The 18,940-nt window shown below is 36.9% G+C and overlaps 2 long non-coding RNA genes across 2 annotated transcripts in view; one reads left to right on the top strand and one right to left on the bottom strand.

Moving 5' to 3' along the window:
* Positions 1-18,940, bottom strand: part of LOC130014438 (uncharacterized) — a 63,961-nt gene that overhangs the window by 4,645 nt on the left and 40,376 nt on the right. The window lies entirely within an intron of this gene.
* Positions 7,077-9,138, top strand: LOC126808928 (uncharacterized). The gene is made up of 3 exons (XR_007674829.2): positions 7,077-7,649; positions 8,133-8,283; positions 8,603-9,138. It is a non-coding gene; the product is annotated as an uncharacterized LOC126808928 (long non-coding RNA).

Below are 18,940 nucleotides of genomic sequence, written 5' to 3' on the forward strand. Positions count from 1 at the left end.
TACTAATTCCCCTTCTCATAAAGGCAAAGAAGGTTAGGCGTTGGGTTTGTTTTACCAAATTTACAGACAAAATATTAACAAAAAAGTGGCATGCACCAAAATAAATAGTTGCTGTCTTTACGGTATAAATATCCAAAGTTCCAAAATGATCCACTCAGAATTGCAGCCTGTAGATGATAAATACAAAAATTGGGTGTGGCTCTGCCTCTGGGGGTTGAATATTGAACAATATAAATGGGAACCACCCTGTTATTGAAATGACAACATCAATAGTTGCCGCCCTTAGGGTATAAAGAATACCAAGTTCCAAGATAATCCATTCAGTATTGTGGCCTTCGCCCCTGGGGGTCAGGGCATTCACCAAAATCAATAGTTGACGCCCTTAGGCTATAAGGAATACATATGCCAAGTACCAAGTTGATCCATTCAGAATTATGGTCTGTAAACAATAAACACAAAAATTGGGCGTGGCTCTGCCCCTGGGGGTCGGGACATGCAGTTGGCATCCTTACGGTATAAGGAATAGGTATGCAAAGTTACAAAAGGATCTGTAAAGAATTGTGCCCTGTAGACGAAACACAAGACACACAAACATTGGGTGTGGCTCTGTCCCAGGGGGTCGGACATGCACCAAAAATAATAGAGGTCAGCCATAGGGTATACTATAAGGAATAAGTATAAAAAAGTTTTCAAGACGACTGATTAAGCATTGCAAGCTGTAAGTGACATACTGACACACAAAAAGAAAATGGGCGTGCCTCTGCCCCTGGGTGTTGGGCATTCACCATAAACAATAGGGATGTTCCTTAGGATAGAAGGAATAAGTATCATGCAACGTTTCAAGGTAATATTAACTAATATGTTAAGAAATTTGATCTCTAGATAACAAACAAATAAATACAAGAAATGGGCGTGGTTCTGCCACCGGGGGGTCGGGCATGCACCAAAAACAATAGGGATCATCCTTAGGGTATAAGGAATTCATATGGAATTTTTTCAAGACGATCGATTAAGAATTGTGGCCTGTAGGCGATACACAGACACCCAAAAAGAAAATGGGTGTGGCTCTACACCTGGGGTTTGGGCATGCACCCCAAACGATAGGGTTGTTCCTTAGGGTACAAAGAATAAGTATGCAAAGTTTCAAGATGACACATTAAGAAATGCGGCCTGTCCATGCCAAACAAATACAACCAGCGGCTGCCAGACAGGATACGCCCACATTTTCGAGAGATGGATAGAGAACAAGCTAAAAAGAAAGTGATTTTTCCTACAATCAAGGGCCATAATTCAGGGAATTACAATTCGATATGCGCAAATATCGAAAGGAACCAAGATCTTTGGGTTATAAACTTATATTTCAAGTTTCAACAAAATCAGATAAAAATTGTGACCTCTATACGGTCTACAACCTTGATATACCATGTTTTACGCTATTTGAGAACGAAGGGCGGCCTTTTTGTCTGCCAATTTTGGGCTGAATTTCACGAAATTCGAACTCAGCCACCCTTAGGATGTAACGGTGATATAATAATGACCTCTATAGGGTCCACAAGCTAAAAACGCGATTTTCCGTACAATCAGGGGCCATAATTCAGGTAGTTACGGTCCGATATGCGCGAATATCGAAAGGAACTGAGATCTTTGGGTTATAAACTTACATTTCAAGTTTCAACAAAATCGGATAAAAATTGTGACCGCTATAGGGTCCACAACCTTGATATACCATATTTTTACGTTATTTGAGAACGAACGGCGGCCATTTTGTCTGTCAATTTTGGGCTGATTTTTACGAAATTCAAACTCAGTCGTCCTTAGGGTTTAACAGTGATATAATAATACGATTTTTTAAATCGGATAAAAATTATGACCTCTATAGGGTCCACAAGCTAAAAACGCGATTTTTCGTACAATCAGGGGCCAAAATTCAGGAAGTTACGGTCCGATATGCGCAAATATCAAAAGGAACCGAGATCTTTGGGTTATAAACTTACATTTGAAGATTCAACAAAATCGGATAAAAATTGTGACCTCTATAGGGTCCACAAGCCAAAAACATCATTTTTCGTACAAATAGGGGCCATAATCCATGAAGTTTCGATCCGATACATGCCAATATCAAAAGCAGCCGAGATCTTTTGGAGATACACCTATATTTCAAGTTTCGTTAAAATCGGATAAGAATTGTGACCTGTAGAGTGTCCACAAACAAATTGTGGACAGGCGGACGGACAGGGGCGACAGCATAATACGTCCACATGAAAATGTGGGCGTATAAAAAAATGGGCGTGGCTCTGCCCCTGGCGGTCGGGCATGCACCAAAAACAATAGGGATCATCCTTAAACATGCATTATGCACTTAGCAAAATCTGCTTAATAAAGTCTTTCTTTAGGCCTGAAATGTTATCTAAATTATCAATTAGACATTAATTAACTTATCCAGACCATAATAAACTCTCGAAGTCAAGGTTAGCCTTCGATGTTGGCTGGATTAGATTCCTATATGCCGCTTAACGGCCATTGATAATTAAATCAAAACAGTGGATAATCGAGACTATGCTGTTTATATTAAGAACGTGTTCCGTGAGACGACCATGCAAAATCGCCCAAAAACGATAACCTGAGGGGTCAGTGAAATTCTCGTACGGTGCATATTTACTCCCCCTCGACCCAATATTCACCACACAGAGTCTCATGATCTAGTACCCACTGGTTCCTGGACTACCGAAATCAGCTATTTTGGGTGGAAAATACCTGAAATTAATATCCCAGTTTTTTTGTGTACATGACGTCATCTCTTTATACCATTTAAAATAAAGCTCCCTGCTGCAGCTATTTATAAGAAAGTCGCCCCTTTCTTAGTATAAAGGAAAGTTGAGGTTGATAATTATGATTTCGGTTTTTATTTGTTATCTGAGACTAAAAGACTGTTTTTGTCCCATTCGGAAAACTGTTTTTTGTTGTTTTTTTTATTCCATTTACAATTCGTGTAGATCTCTGAAACTAACAGATAAAGTTCTGAATATTGATTTTTCCCTTGTTTTTAACAATTATTACGTATAACTATTGCGAAAGTTGTGGACAGATCGTAAGTTGTGTAAATTGAAAATCGGCCATAATTTTGTTAATACTCAATCGATTTTTGAGATAAGTACATTTTTGGATAGCGGGAGACATTTCCGAGAAAATAGCAGTTCAAAACTGTGGAATTTAAAAACTTTGTCGCTCTCATTTTTTTGGTGAAAAATGGAAAATTTTCAAAATTTTCTAAAAATTTTATTTTTAGGAATTTTGAAATTTCAGTTATATTTTTGGATAGCTGACATCAATCCGATTCCAATAATATAAGTTTCGTTCTGAAATGTTGACTTTGATTTTTCACTTTTTTTCGCATTTTGGTCAAATCGTAGAGTTCTTATTTTTTTAAAACGGCTCCAACGATTTTTCTGAAACTTCAGGAATATGAAGTCGAAGGACCAGACCAGTCCATGAACTATAAATAAAAATCCCCTAATCACCGGAAGTAGTCAAGAAAGGTATCCAACCTTTGACAAAATTGTGAAAAATGGGCGTCTGTGCGGAAAATGCGATGTATCAACAGTGTTCTTGTCGTTTAGTTAAAGTTTTATATCGTTTAATAGCCAATTGAATTGTCTATCAGATGGTACTTCAGCGACAAGTTTCTATCAAAAACTAAAAAAGTTATATGACCTTGAAAAGTAAGGTATTTTGCGATTTCGAGCAACTTTAGACGCATGTTTCTCGGAAACGCCCCCAACGATTTTTTTAAAACTTTCTCAATCGAGAGATAAATGGGTACTCTGTTGTGTGAAATCACTGTATCATTTTTTGAAATGTCAGGGGTAGCCGAAAAATGAGATCGAAAATCGAAAACGTCGTATTTTTACGATTTGGAGCATTTTTAGAGGTCTATTTCTCGAAAAGTCAACATAATATTTTTTTGGAACTTCTTCTACAGAGAGGCCTATCAGTAGTGTTATATATAAAACCATTGTACAACAGTTCCAAATTTCAGGAGTAGCAGAACAAAGGGATCGAAAATTGAACACGGCACCTTTCATTTTTAAGCGAAACATAAGAGGAGATACAATCTGTACGTTTTGTCAACGTATAGAGCCAATTCAAGAGTGCTTTTATCAGTGATGATATTTGAACTAAAATTATTTCAACTATGAGTGTTTTCTTCTATCCAATATATGGGTTTAGTGACCCTGTAACAGAAATAGTTGATAGCTGTGTGTAATAATTAGTCTTTGAATTAATATTGTTGATTCTTTGTCAAAATTATCTTATACCGGTAATCATCTGGATAGAAATCGACGGCTCGCGCTGTTTATAAGAAAGTCGAATTTGTTAAGCGGTTGCAGTAGTATCGTACAGAAGTATCGAATATTGTACCTGTGATAAAAGGCGTGACGCTGTTTGAGCATGGACTCTATCTGTAATTAGTATTAAAATTTTATTAGTGACGTCAAATCTTTAACGTGCACGAAACCAGAAAATTGGCGATATTTCATTGAATATTCAATCAATTTTTGAACCAGTTACATATTTGAGAAGCTGACATGAACGCGATTCCGAAGTCCCGTGTACACATTGGTGTGACCGTAAAAGATCCCTTGGCGGTTGGAATTCTATATAAAAGAAGACTAGCGCCGCTGTACGAGCATGTTTAGAGGTCATTTCGGGACTAACATATGGTTCATTATTTTAATAATTCGCTTGCGCGTAGGGGTCATTAACAGTGGGAGGAAATCGGAGTACCCGGAGAAAACCAACAGGTTGGACAGGCGACCCTACTCCTTGTCCCGTACAACCGGGGAACCGAAACCCCGCCAGTTGACTCAATGACAGACCGTATGATACAGCGCAGTCCCAAAGGATAGCCTACCGTGCAAATTACAGCCAGCATAATGAATCTATATAAGAAACATTTATTCCTACTGGCGAATTACAAACAGTCCCCAAGGCTAGCCTACTGTGGAATTTCCAGCCAGCATAATGTATCTATATAAGAGACATTTATTCCTACTGGCGATTTAGAAATATTGCATGAAGAAATTCAAATCAGAAGAACAGAAACACGACTAATGCACAGTATCATATTGATTATAAAAGAACAATGTATATATTGGTTACACTATATATGTCAAAAAACAACAATAATTAGATAATAATAATTATTTACTAATTATATAAATCATTTTAAGAGGTAGGAGTTATCCGTTGTTTAATTTAACAGTTATATAATTAATTTTCTCGGAAAAGCCACCAATGATTTTTTTCAAACTTGCTCAATCGAGATTCTACTGGGTAGTGTATTGTGTGAAACCCTTGTACAATTTTTCTAATTTTCATGGGTAGCCGAAAAAAGAGATCGAAAATTGAAAACAGCGTATTTTTACGAGTTAGAGCATGTTTAGGGGTCGATATCTGAGTTATGCTAGAGTGTGGATTTTTTTGGGCGTGGGGGGAGTGGTGGGGATAGTCTTTTGTCATGCATCTGGCGATCGTGTGACGCCTTTGCGACAGTGAAAGCCTTCAGTATTGCGCGCAATTCTAGTTAGGCTTTCACCTTCGGTGAAAGACTATTGTTATTACTAAGATTAATATTATTAGGCTTTCACCTTCGGTGAAAGACTATTGTTATTACTAAGATTAATATTATTATTAAGCTTTCATATTACATATGAAAGCTTATTGTTTCTGTTAAGATTATTATTAAGCTTTCATATTACATATGAAAGCTTATTGTTTCTGTTAAGATTATTATTGTTATTTTTTTTTTGTGTTTTGTCCACAAATCGGATTTCTCAGAATCTAACCATAGGATCGTTCTGAAACTTTTACCTATCCCCTCAAAAATGGGTGGTGGCTGTTGATTAAATATATTTTCAAAACGTTTTACGAATCCGAAATCACCGAATTTTACGAAGGAATGCATTTGACCTACAATGCTGTAACTTTGTGACTATTTGACCTATTTTACTAATTCTTTTTTCTTTGAGTATCTTGAAACATTTACTTCAAATCTGCAATTTCGGATTTTGGCATTTCGAAAATTCGTCGTTGTCATTTCGAACCGGAAGTTATTACCAATTTGACAACTTCTTTAATAGTTGTGCGATTTTCGTGAAATTTAGAATGTTAGTAGATCTTGCCAATGCGACTTGAATGATGTCCTTGGAAATTTTCTAAATTATCTCCCCTTGGTGAAATTAAGGATCAAAGTTTTCAAAAAAATCGTCGAAATATAGGTCAGAATGACCTAAAAAAAAAATTCGATACTAGACAAGTAATTACTGATTCGTACACAAAATATGGAGTTTGTGGATCGAACCGGAAGTGCCACCATCTTTAAACGTGAAAAATCAAAAAGGCTTTTTTGCTATTTTACTTACAGACTCGGGCGTCATATTTTCGGAATCCTGGAAGGAATGCCTAAAAATCTATCGGATCAGAATTTTGATTTCGGTCACGTGATGGTCACCATTTTGAATTGAAAATGAAAAATAGAAGCAATTTGAAGGGCCGGGACTTTGGAACACAAGAACTCTCCTTCTAATTAAGCTAGAATGTGCAAACTTGGTGTAGGCGTTCACTAGGTCAATGTCATGATTGAGTTCAAAGATGAGCATTTTTTGCCTAGGGTAAGCAGAGATAAGCAAGCTGATTTGTTGATTCTTTAGGGCACGATGACATTGGTTATAATGAATGGAGGGCGATGAAACTCTTGTCAATCGAGAGGCTAATAGCTGGCCTGTTGTGTGAAATCATTGTATCATTTTTTGAAAATGTCCGGGGTAGCCGAAAAAAGGAGATCGAAATCCAAAAAGTCGTATTTTTACGATTTGGGGCATTTTTAGAGGTCGTGTAAAGTAAAATAAAGCATGCATATACATATATTATTGATATTAAATATATCATATAAAAAACTAAACAATGAATCAGCTGTCATTGACAGATTTTATATTATAAGCATGGTCAGTGGAAGGTCAGCGTATTGTCTAACTTGAACTCACTGACTCCGTAACATTATTGTGGGTATGGTATAAGCTGAATTTGATGAGATGCACATATCTCGTATGACTATTTGGTACTTACAGTGTTAGACTTTGTCGTAACGTAAATCAAATTTACGCTGTATTATTCATTACCAAGGATTTAGAAAGGAACGAGAACAATTATTTACAAAATCTCGCTGGGATAAATTCTGTGAATGTGCCCATGAATGGCTAAAACTTGATGGGCGAGCGAAATGGATAGCTGAACAGGCGACTTCGGGTGATATAATCAAACAAGGAATTTATCGACGCGCCAAAAGATACTGGATTTCACCCAACATGTTACAGGCCTTTTACAGACAAATTCCGAATTGGGTCTGCCCGTAATCGTATAGATAAAGAAAAATTAAAATCCCCGGCTACAATCCAACCAGGGAATAGCGGGAGTGTAGACGATCTGGGACCTAGCTCTCCAAACAAATTACGCTCCTGAAGCAAAAAGAAAGAGTAAATCGGTGCTGCCTGTTGTGTGTATTATATGTAAAAAACGTGACAGATTTGTCACTGTTGGAGAAAATAGGAAGAAGGATGTATTAACACAGACTCAGACCCAAACAGGCTCAGGTAGGCCTAATGTTAATATTATGTTACTTACTAAATTTATAATTATTACTAATAAATATTAAATATATTCATCCTACAGTTTTTAATTATTGTGTTGTTGTTTTTGTTGTAAATGGAATCAGAAGTGCTACTGCAATCACTGTAAAATTGTTATGAAGCTAGCCAGTAAAGCCCTTTACCCCATTTGTTGATTTGGCACAGTCATTGGTTAAAGTGTTGCACATTTGCTTGCACAAGGGATGAAACATAGAGAAGTTAACTTGTTTTTTATTTTCTTGGCCCACTTGTAGGTGCCTTGCTAAGACGATCTGTCTCTAGACCATTTCCGCTCACACAAAGGATCTGAACTAAACCGCATGCCAGAGTTGACCAGCCAGGTACATGTACATGTAGGCCTCAAAGTGACATTCCCTCCCCCACCCTTGAGCACAAACAACATTCAACGCTATATGGTGTATAATTTGTTTGCAAATTTGTTTGTAGGCCAACTGTTGAAAGCTGCTGAATTGAAAGAGGATGAAGATATTTTAAGGCATATCAGAGGGCAAGATTGTGTGGCCATTGAGGTCAGATATCACCAAAAATGTTATAGGCAATATACATGTACTGAATTTCTTAGACAGTTATCAGAAAGGTAAATATTTGTGATGTTTTTTTTATTTGTATTCTCCGCCTTCTTGCCACTGGTATTATTCAAATAAAACTGAACCATGGGTGAGTCCTGAAATTACTATGTTTTTGTCCAGTGGACGTTAAACCGCAATTCTCCTCTCTATCTCTCCTTGTACTGCTAATGCCTTCCTGTCTTCATTAGCTGGTTTCTGCATGAAAATAAGATGTTAACCCCTGTGTAAGTGTCTTTTTCCTCTGTTGTACGAAATTAATGAGAGTAAACCAAGCTCCAGAATTTTGTTTTAATTGTGTACATGTATATGTTTATTTATATTTTTCAGCAAAGATGACTAGCCCTCCGTCGAATATTAAACCACATACAATATATTCTGTGAAGATGTCATAAGAGAAAGAATCATAAATGGCCAGCAAAGTTGTCTTGTACAGAGAGAGAGAGAGAGAAATGGGGTTTAACGTCCACTCAACACAAACTAGGTCATTTTGGGACTAACATACGGTTTCAATTTTATTTCAATAATTCGCTTGCGCGTATGGGTCTTTAGCAGTGAGAGGAAACCGGAGTGCCCGGAGGAAACCCACGAGGTTGAGAAGACGCCTCTATCTCCATGCCACATACGCTCACACCTGGGATCAAAGCCACAGCCACAAGCCAGAGGTGACCGACCAGCTAGAGGTCGAAGCGCGGCACTCTAGGCCATCCCAACCCCCCTTTCTTGTACAGACCTGTGCATGTGTAGTCAATGTGAAAATGAAAAAAAAACTGTTAAAGAGACCGAATTTGATGTTAATACATTTAGTGACAGTGATGATGATAATGAAGATTAACTTTGATGACATTTGATGTGCAGAGTAACTGTTTAATTTTGATTTTCAATGATTGTTTCACTTTAATAAATAATTTCACAACTGTTCATCCTGTTTTCTAACCTTTCCCTTCATTCCAGCCCAGATACACAATTATTTTTTTTAACTTATATCTACATGTATGTTTGTAATTTGACCATTAATCATATCCGAAATAGTAGTTCACAGCTACATGTACAGTTGTAAAAATACTGTAGTGGCTAATTGAAAGGGAACATGTATGTGGGTTTAGTATGTTTATCTTAGTGGAAAAAAATCATGTGGTTCAATGCTTATAAAGTGCTACTGATCTCCATTATTTCAAAAGCATATCACTCAACTACTGTCAAACATATCCCCTGGCTAGAATATGCTACAAATCGACTCGAGCATGTTCCATACAAGCGATAATTTCTGAGCAAACATCCAACAACCAACCCTAACAGGCCCTTGAGATCCAACAAACAAAATAATTATTGGGCTTGTTTGCCCACACCTGGTCTTATGATTCATACAAGACCTGATAGTCTATCAATTACAGGCATTTGACAGAAAGGGAGATAATTCTTTTTTACCGTTAATGGATTTCCACAATTCTTTATTCACCCATGACATTTGTGTTTTGAGCATTTTTATTTACATCAAAATCTGTCCAATAAACTGTTCATTGCCAAGGATGAAGGCATGAGGTGTTTTACCAACTATTTAATTTTATGTCAACTTCAGAATTGTTAGTACACAAATAGCATTTATTTGACAATTTTGACGAATTTCATCTGGCCCTAAATCAATAAATTGCAAACATTTTGCTTGGAACTCCCAGATTTTGTCTTCCTGGCATCATAAGCTTTCCAAAAATGTATAGTTTTTCTTTTATGGAAGACCGTGTAGCGGAGTTGTGTTTCTAAGCTAGCTAGAAATTTTGGCTGCAGGCCTACACCTCCCAAGCTAAATTTCCCTCATGTCATCCTGTATAGCAAAGGCATATGCCTGTCTTAATTAACCCAGTACTAAACACAATTTACTTGTTTAATTTTTCCAGCATTTTTCAGGATAGCTGATGGGATGCGGGTCAAGTTATGCCACTTGTCTATTTAATTATTTACCAGTGAAAAATCGAATTAACTTCACCAAATTTTTACTCATTATAATGATTTTTTTTTTTCTGTTCATATTATTTCTATGACATGTGACAGTGACTGTGAATATGAAAGCTTTAATATCTGCTTAGCAGATCTAGTTAAGCTTTCATATTACATATGAAAGCTTATTGTTTCTGTTAAGATTATTATTGTTATTTTTTTTGTGTGTTTTGTCCACAAATCGGATTTCTCAGAATCTAACCATAGGATCGTTCTGAAACTTTTACCTATCCCCCCCAAAATGGGTGGTGGCTGTTGATTAAATATATTTTCAAAACGTTTTACGAATCCGAAATCACCGAATTTTACGAAGGAATGCATTTGACCTACAATGCTGTAACTCTGTGACTATTTGACCTATTTTACTAATTCTTTTTTCTTTGAGTATCTTGAAACATTTACTTCAAATCTGCAATTTCGGATTTTGGCATTTCGAAAATTCGTCGCTGTCATTTCGAACCGGAAGTTATTACCAATTTGACAACTTCTTTAATAGTTGTGCGATTTTCGTGAAATTTAGAATGTTAGTAGATCTTGCCAATGCGACTTCAATGATGTCCTTGGAAATTTTCTAAATTATCTCCCCTTGGTGAAATTAAGGATCAAAGTTTTCAAAAAAATCGTCGAAATATAGGTCAGAATGTGCCACCATCTTTAAACGTGAAAATCAAAAAGGCTTTTTTGCTATTTTACTTACAGACTCGGGCGTCATATTTTCGGAATCCTGGAAGAAATACCTAAAAATCTATCGGATCAGAATTTTGATTTCGGTCACGTGATGGTCACCATTTTGAATTGAAAATGAAAAATAGAAGCAATTTGAAGGGCCGGGACTTTGGAACACAAGAACTCTCCTTCTAATTAAGCTAGAATGTTCAAACTTGGTGTAGGCGTTCACTAGGTCAATGTCATGATTGAGTTCAAAGATGAGCATTTTTTGCCTAGGGTAAGCAGAGATAAGCAAGCTGATTTGTTGATTCTTTAGGGCACGATGACATTGGTTATAATGAATGGAGGGCGATGAAACTCTTGTCAATCGAGAGGCTAATAGCTGGCCTGTTGTGTGAAATCATTGTATTATTTTTTTTTCGAATTTCTCCTTTGATGTTTTCCGTGCCGACAAGGTTGTTTTCGAGTTTAGCTGGATTTGACTTCGCGCATGCGCTACGCTGGAACCAAAGGTACCATGAGTACTAAATTCCGGCGAGCAACTTTTCACGTTGGTACCTAGGTACCCTGAAAATTTCAAGGTGATACCTGCATTCGTTCATGTCGTTTGTTCTTGTCACCTGCCTTTCGTCGTTTTTTTTCTAAGTCAATTTACGGCTTCCATGAGGGGAAAAAAGTGGAATTTCGCCGTGACACCGACACCGATTGTCCGAAAACCATGAAATTTGGACACAATACGTCCATTACCACCCCGGACTCTGTGCCTTACCCCCATTTTGATCCCATTAAAAAAAAAGGGTTTTAGCAAAAAAACGATTTTCGGAATTTAATATTGGTTTTAACCCTGTACCCAGACAAGATATAGATATTATTATAATCCCTATGAAATATTTTAATTATTTACTGCTATAATATGAATTATCACTTATTCCCCGTTAAATAAATATCGGTCACCGGGTGCAGCTGTACAACTTCAAGGACCCTGGCTTCAAGTCAATTTACGGCTTCCATGAGGGGAAAAAAGTGGAATTTCGCCGTGACACCGGCACCGATTGTCCGAAAACCATGAAATTTGGACACAATACGCCCATTACCACCCCGGACTCTGTGCCTTACTCCCATTTTGATCCGATTAAAAAAAAAAAGTTTTAGCAAAAAAACGATTTTCGGAATTTAATATTGGTTTTAATTAATTTTGAAATTGCAAATGCAAAGAGATTTTATCGCCTCTTCCGTATGTGATAGGTACTGGTACTATACACATTATCCTTAAAAGACAATTTTTTAAAATGACCGTAACGATGTATCGACACTAGAAACCGAAATCGCCTATTTTGACCTTTTTTGACTGCTGAGGCATCCAAATCTCTGGAATTTCTAGCGGTTGGCTGCGCCGCGATGATATTTATCACATACTAAATTGAGAAAAATCCTCAGATATCAAGAACAATAAAAATTCGATAAAATACGGCAATTTTTTAAGCAAAAAACCTTTGATTGTTGGGGGCGGGTTTTGAATTTATTTTGAACGTTCTCGGAATCCAACACTCTTCTATTTTTAATATGTGATAGCTAGAATCCCAAGGTACATTCTGTGCATATTTGAAGGCAATCGGAGAACAGGAACGTTGCCTGGGCAGAGCAAATCAAAGGCTTCTTCGTCTTATGACCTTAAACACTGCGTATAAATTTAAAGTCAATCGGATATTAACAGCAAAAGGGGGGCGACGACAATATACGACCACATTTCAATGTGGGCCTATAAAAAGTAAATCATTGCCAATAGAAAAGACCCACCTTTCCCCCAACAACAACCATGTAATGCACTAGCTATAATGGGGATTTTTCTGGAACACAGCGAAATGGGTCTTTTAAAATGTTCACAAGTGTATCACAAGGAGGGTTTGCTTCTTCTCTATGGGACACCCGATACCACTTCTCAACGAGGAATTCAGTCACACAGCCAACACCATTTTGTATGTTTGTGTAATCTTTATTCAGTATAAATCAAGTAATACAAATAAAAAAATACTTGGATTGATGAAAACATAATTTTTGAGAGTTATTCATACATGTAGCATAATTGTTCTTATTTAAAAAATGTACATGATTACATGTTTGTCATAAACAACATTAAATAAACAATCATGTTTCTTCACGATAACAGTAACAGTATAACAATTGTATGAAATATATTTTCCTTTATTTTTTTTTATTTTTAGAAAGGCCACTTCCTTGGTTTAAAATATATCATAAATTGTAGTTATCTAACATATACTTCCATGTATGTTTATCTAACAGATTACCACGTCGCCTTATCTAACAGAGAGTAAATGGTATACAATATCAAATTATAATCTACCAGCATTACTTGTTTCAGTAATTTAATCGTGTGTTATTCTTGTATTTAAGTGAGAAGAGTGAATAAACTATCATGGGTTGAAACAAATATATTGGAGTAGAAATAAACATTGTATATTGGTTTGCAAATAAATAATTGGTACAGATAATGCAATGTCATACAACATACTTTTTGGATTCGGTACAAATACAACCTTTTTATCATCAATGAAAATAATGTGATTTCAAAGTAACGATGAATAAAAAAACATTGCTTATATAAAGTACATGTAATTGGGTTCATTTAATTCACTTTGTATCTATAATATACATGTAGTATTAAACAATAAATATATTGATTAATGCCAATTCTATACAAATCTCATAGTTGTATTCATGTTTTCTTTACCATAACAAGAAACAGTACAACAGATTTAGTAACAATATATTCCTTTCTACATCCGTCAGAGTGGTTGATGATTCATAGATTCTAATAACCCCTTTTGAAGTTTATATGAAAGCTTTGATATCTGCTATGCAGATCTAGTTAAGCTTTCATATTTCATATTACCTGTGTATTTTTTCAGGATCACCCGGTTTCCCCCCACTGCTAGACCCCTACGCGCAAGCGAATTATTGAAATAAAATTGAACCATACGTTAGTCCCGAAATGACCTAGTTTGTGTCGAGTGGTCGATCAACCCCATTTCGCTCTCTCAATTTTAGCACTCCTAACTCTAAAACTAAATGCAAGGAACGGGCCTATTTACAGAGGTCACAATTTTAACCTACATGCACACCTACATGATATACATATTATTATAATCCCTATGGGATATTTTAATTATTTACTGTTATAATATGAATTATCACTTATTCCCCGTTAAATAAATATCGGTCACCGGGTGCAGCTGTACAACTTCAAGGACCTTGGCCTCAAGTGCATGGGACCAACTCTACATTTTCTGAAATGTCAATAAAAGCCCTGGAATGATTTCATTTAAAAAAAATAATCAGAAAGTAAATCTAGTTTTATTTATATGCTATTTGTTGCCAGAAAATATATTTTGTTACGAGTCTAATTCAAATTTAAAAATAAACAATGGGTCTGAGGCATATTTTATTGATATATAGAAATTAATGCAGTGTTCTCATTATGTGATAAAAGAGTGCCAGAAATGTCTCGAAATTCAGCCATTTGTGTATTTAGTATATCAAGTATATGCGTGTATTACAAAGCTCTGATTTGTGTGATTTGTGTACACCCCGCTCCCCCCCCCCCTCCTCGTGTCACTATCATGTACATATCAATTCTGCTGCCAACCCATACACGCGAACATGACTAAATTATGAAACATTGTCTAGTCGTTTGTATGTTACGACAAAACGAGGCCAGCGTGGCTCATTTGCTGCAGAACGGAAGGCCTTGCAAGGATTAGTGTCTAGTCGTTTGGATGGTACGAAAACCCGAGGTCAAAGTGGTTCCCCGTTGGCAGTGGTGAAGTATGGAAGGCCTAGCAAGGATCTGTGTCTAGTCGTTTCGATGGGACGAAAAACGCCCGTCCCCTCGTCCATGGTACAAGGATTAGTGCCTAGTCGCTTGGATGGTATGCAAAACAGAGGTCCCCGTTCTCTCCCTTTGTCTGTGGTTCTTGACCGAAGGCCCGACAACTAACTTTGCGTGCAGTTTTTTAGGTAGGACGAAAAATCGAAATCCTGTGTGCATATTGGCGTGCACGAAAAATAACCCTTTGCATTTGGAATTTTATGCACCCACCCCACCCTCGAACAACGCTTAACATAACATTTTGTTTTCACTACCTACATTGTAAAATTTGTTTGATTTCAGATGACTTAGCCCCGGTTTTTCACAGTGAAAGATTTTGATGAAACTTGACATGCATGTTTATAACCCAAAGATATGGTTCCTTTCGATATTTGCGCATATCGAATCGTAACTTCATGAATTATGGTCCCTGATTGTAAGAAAAATCACTTTATATTTCGCGTGTTCTCTATCTATCTCTCGGAAATGGAATATGGAAATACACAAGCTAGCTAGTGTATTACAGGTTGGTGGTGGTGGGGATGAGGTCTTCTATTTGCAATGATTTTTTGACTACAAAATATACGCTCTAACTCATTACTCAAACTACAGCAAAAAAAAAGCGGAACGGAAACCCGATTTTATATATTCTTACAATAGCAACGCACTTCGGGATTAACTTAGAAATGGTTCCACTACTGATGTCTTCCGCCTTACTCCTGCCACAGTAGTGGCTTGTCCTACGGAGTTCCTTTCCGCAAGTTTTTTTTAGTCAAATGACTACAAAAAGGTTACTGGCCTATGTATAGCTCCCTTAATTTACACATAAACTGACCTAAAACTGCACTGCACATATAATAAACCAATTCCCATTGAAATAAAGGTGAAGCCGTACCGCATAATTATATGATTTGATGAAACCCAACTGCTACCTGAAGTTTCTCGCCTATCGAAGTTATAATATCCGCCGGTGTCATGGCGGCTCGCACATTATAAGAATCATTGCTTTGAAAATGTAGAACGCATTAACACAAAGAAAAACTGATGGGTAACTAGTTTAGTGGTCCAGTCTTCACTATAATTTGTGATAGAATTACTTATTTAAAAAAAACTGAATGATGTAAAAATAAAAATGGTTGGAGTGCCCAAGTTTAGATTTGTCGTTGATTTCATAAAGATGTTAGGATATAGAACGTTAAATACTGTGTGATTCAACATGGCGGCCGAGGGGTTTAATATGATATAAGTACGAAATACATGTACATGTAGTACCAAATGGTTTATATGTATGAGAGTCAAGGTTTGGACTAAATGTCTTGGGGAAGTAGGGGGCGACTAGCATGTGCCTCTCTTTAGTGGACCGATGTGAGATTGCCCATTGTATTAACTGGACGGGTAGGCCTATTCACCTTCAGTTATGTGTCAATGTCAAATAAGCGGCTTCGTATCAACACGGTCGGCTCTGGGCCGGTTTAATTCTACGTATCTCTCGTAGCTGAGAGAAAACAGATTTTTTAGCCCAGAGAATATCTTCCGTCAGAGTGGTTGTTTATTCATAGATTCTAATAACCCCTTTTGAAGTTTATATGAAAGCTTTGATCTAGTTTTTTTTTGTGTTTTGTCCACAAATCGGATTTCTCAGAATCTAACCATAGGATCGTTCTGAAACTTTTACCTATCCCCCCAAAAATGGGTGGTGGCTGTTGATTAAATATATTTTCAAAACGTTTTACGAATCCGAAATCACCGAATTTTACGAAGGAATGCATTTGACTTACAATGCTGTAACTCTGTGACTATTTGACCTATTTTACTAATTCTTTTTTCTTTGAGTATCTTGAAACATTTACTTCAAATCTGCAATTTCGGATTTTGGCATTTCGAAAATTCGTCGCTGTCATTTCGAACCGGAAGTTATTACCAATTTGACAACTTCTTTAATAGTTGTGCGATTTTCGTGAAATTTAGAATGTTAGTAGATCTTGCCAATGCGACTTCAATGATGTCCTTGGAAATTTTCTAAATTATCTCCCCTTGGTGAAATTAAGGATCAAAGTTTTCAAAAAAATCGACGAAATATAGGTCAGATTGCCTTGAAATTTTTTTTCTGTACTAGCTAAGACAGTACTGATGAGTACACAAAATATGGAGTTTGTCGAGCAAACCGGAAGTGCCACCATCTCAAAATGTGAAAAGTCCATACGGCTTTTGCAATATTTTACTTAAAGACATAAGAGTTACATTTTCTGAATGCTTGAAGGAAAGCCTAAAAATCTATCGGTTTAGAATTTTGATTTAGGTCAACTGATGGACGCCATTTTGAAATGAAAATGAAAATTAGTGAAAAATCCACATTTATGGGCTTGAAAACATACACAATTGGTCGTGGCTTAGAGAATCTGTCTCCTATTACCGAAATTAATACATTTGAGGATAGCCTGGATCATGGACGAATGTTTGGTATTTGAATATTTCAAAAATTCGAATTTCTCCTTTGATGTTTTCCGTGCCGACAAGGTTGTTTTCGAGTTTAGCTGGTTTTGATTTCGCGCATGCGCTACACAGGAACCAACGGTACCATGAGTACTAAATTCCGGCGAGCAACTTTTCACGTTGGTACCTAGGCACCCTGAAAATTTCAAGGTGATACCTGCATTCGTTCAAGTCGTTTGTTCTTGTCACCTGCCTTTCGTCGTTTTTTTTTCTAAGTCAATTTACGGCTTCCATGAGGGGAAAAAAGTGGAATTTCGCCGTGACACCGGCACCGATTGTCCGAAAACCATGAAATTTGGACACAATACGCCCATTACCACCCCGGACTCTGTGCTTTACCCCCATTTTGATCCCATTAAAAAAAAAGAGTTTTAGCAAAAAAACGATTTTCGGAATTTAATATTGGTTTTAACCCTGTAATACCCAGACATGATATATTATTATAATCCCTATGAAATATTTTAATTATTTACTGCTATAATATGAATTATCACTTATTCCCCGTTAAATAAATATCGGTCACCTGGTGCCGCTGTACAACTTAAAGGACACTGGCCTCAAGTCAATTTACGGAGAGAGAGAGAGAGAGAGAAATGGGGTTTAACGTCCACTCGACACAAACTAGGTCATTTCGGGACCAACATATGGTTTAATTTTATTTCAATAATTCGCTTGCGCGTAGGGGTCTTTAGCAGTGGGAGGAAACCGGAGGACCCGGAGAAAACCCACAAGGTTGGACAGGCGACCCTACTCCTTGCGTCAATTTACGGCTTCCATGAGGGGAAAAAAGTGGAATTTCGCCGTGACACCGGCACCGATTGTCCGAAAACCATGAAATTAGGACACAATACGCCCATTACCACCCCTGACTCTGTGCTTTACCCCCATTTTGATCACATTAAAAAGAAAAGAGTTTTAGCAAAAAAACGATTTTCGGAATTTAATATTGGTTTTAATTAATTTTGAAATTGGAAATGCAAAGAGATTTTATCGCCTCTTCCGTATGTGATAGGTATTGGTACTATACACATTATCCTTAAAAGACAATTTTTTAAACTGACCGTAACGATGCATCGACACTAGAAACCGAAATCGCCTATTTTGACCTATTTTGACTGCTGGGGTATCTATCCGTACGTGACAAGGAGTAGGTCGCCCGTCCAACCTGTGTATTTTTTCAGGATCACCCGGTTTCCCCCCACTGCTAGACCCCTACGCGCAAGCGAATTATTGAAATAAAATTGAACCATACGTTAGTCCCGAAATGACCTAGTTTGTTTCGAGTGGTCGATCAACCCCATTTCGCTCTCTCAATTTTAGCACTCCTAACTCTAAAACTAAATGCAAGGAACGGGCCTATTTACAGAGGTCACAATTTTAACCTACATGCACACCTACATGATATACATATTATTATAATCCCTATGGGATATTTTAATTATTTACTGTTATAATATGAATTATCACTTATTCCCCGTTAAATAAATATCGGTCACCGGGTGCAGCTGTACAACTTCAAGGACCTTGGCCTCAAGTGCATGGGACCAACTCTACATTTTCTGAAATGTCAATAAAAGCCCTGGAATGATTTCATTTAAAAAAAATAATCAGAAAGTAAATCTAGT

Source organism: Patella vulgata, chromosome 1 (genome assembly GCF_932274485.2).
Source record: "Patella vulgata chromosome 1, xgPatVulg1.2, whole genome shotgun sequence".
In the NCBI taxonomy this organism is placed as follows: domain Eukaryota; kingdom Metazoa; phylum Mollusca; class Gastropoda; family Patellidae; genus Patella; species Patella vulgata.